Below are 1,761 nucleotides of genomic sequence, written 5' to 3' on the forward strand. Positions count from 1 at the left end.
CAGTTGGTGAGCTATCTTTGGCCCAACTTACAAATGATTGTGAGCTTTACAGGCCAATCTCTTATTTATAAGGAATCTGACTGAGAGCTAAAGGGCCGGTCATTCCATTTAGAATCGAACAGTTGGTGAGCTATCTTTGGCCCAACTTCTATTTGATCGTGTGCTTTTGAGGCCGATCTCATTTCTTACCGAAATCTTGACTGAGCTGAACGGCCTGTCAATCTATTTTGAACCGTACAGTTTGAGAGCTATTTTTGGCCAAACTTCTGGTTGATTGTGAGCTTCGGAGGCTGATTTAATATTTCTGATATTTTGGACTGTGAGCTACTCAAAAGGCCGGTCACTTTTCATGATGCTTTTACCAAACGAGAGTTACTGCAACTATTTTTAATGTTTTTGTTTGTGTTGACATCTTTGGTACTAATGAACACTATTATAATGTATGTAGTCTTTGGAGAGTGGATGCTGCCTCGCCTTTTTTCTTCTTTTGTTTCAGGTGGCTGCATTTTTCTTTTGGGCCCTTGTTTTCGCTGCTGTTTATACAAGAGTGGGATATGAAGTGTCTGCTGCTACAGTAGACCGAGCTTTCTTTGAATGGCAGGTACTGAATCCTTACCCTAGTTCTTATTTAAATCGGTGTACTTCAGGTCCAACGTAATGTCACCTACATTTTTCCTTTACAGAAAGATGTGGCCATTCCAATGTTCTTGTTTATGTTTTGATTACTATGTATGTATACTGTTTAAACAGTGTATGCATTTTGAATTTTTGAAAATAACTTAGTCTCTGGAACACAGTTTTTACTGTATTGAAACCTGAAGAGATAGTATTTTCTCTGTTCTCAATCCCGGATCTATGGATTTTATTTTTCTCTAAACGCTTCTTTCTCAACTTTGCATATTTAAAATTGATAACTTCCAACTAAGTATTTGGCTCATAAATACTGAATGATCAAATTTGTACTCAGTGATATCGATTTCATAACTTTTTCATCGCGGCTTAAGCGTCAACATTATTTGATAAGACAATATGTAAGGTTTTAAATCTGTTCTTGTTTTTGCTTCTACAAAACGTTTTATGAAATATCTCGTAATTTTCTTCATCTCTTTCCAGATTCATTTGACATTCTACTGGGTATCCTTAGTATAGTACATTATCCCTAGTCTCATCCATCAAAACTGACAACAACAAGAATAAACGTAATAGTTATCTTACCAACTATTTATGTACCCATCAACGACTTGGAACCAGGTTAGTTGATACATTTCTCGCTTAAAGTTATATCTTTCTCTGGTGTATAAGTTTGTATCATTGCAAAAGTGTATGATAAAACTAAAACTATTGCTTTGATGACTTGAAATCTGTTATTAGATGTATTCAATTTGTGATGGTCATTATTTATTCCAGATGCTGCTATTGTCCATGGAATTTACAGAGCAAAATTTTTACTATGTTCGGTGAGTTTCTGTGTTACTGTGCTCCATGCGAAATGTGTTGGTGATAGACTGTACCAAGGATTTCAATAACAATTATAGTTACTCAGTCTTCTGACTGTGTTATAGAAATGTGCCTTAATGATCCCTACACTGCATGTTTGTTTTGTTCAGTACCTTATGGATCTCTGCTTTGCATTTTACCATATTTGATTGTTCTGAAATCACACAACTTATCGTATTTCTACTCTTTTGCACTCAGTTTTTCAAAAACATATTTGGCTCATTGCTTTCTTACTGTTTTTGTTATAGATTGAGAGCTCCTTAG

The 1,761-nt window shown here is 35.3% G+C and overlaps 1 long non-coding RNA gene across 7 annotated transcripts in view; it reads left to right on the top strand.

Annotated features, from left to right (window-relative positions):
- Positions 1–1,755, top strand: part of LOC127749728 (uncharacterized) — a 9,878-nt gene extending 8,123 nt beyond the window's left edge. For all 7 annotated transcript variants that reach the window (XR_008011319.1, XR_008011321.1, XR_008011318.1 and 4 more), the window contains 2 exons: positions 1,114–1,251; positions 1,408–1,755. This is a non-coding gene — a long non-coding RNA (uncharacterized LOC127749728). The remainder of the gene's footprint in view (positions 1–1,113; positions 1,252–1,407) is intronic.
- The last annotated feature ends 6 nt before the right edge of the window (positions 1,756–1,761 follow it).

This window comes from Frankliniella occidentalis, unplaced genomic scaffold (assembly GCF_000697945.3).
Source record: "Frankliniella occidentalis isolate FOCC.00 unplaced genomic scaffold, Focc_3.1 Scaffold84, whole genome shotgun sequence".
Lineage (NCBI taxonomy): Eukaryota > Metazoa > Arthropoda > Insecta > Thysanoptera > Thripidae > Frankliniella > Frankliniella occidentalis.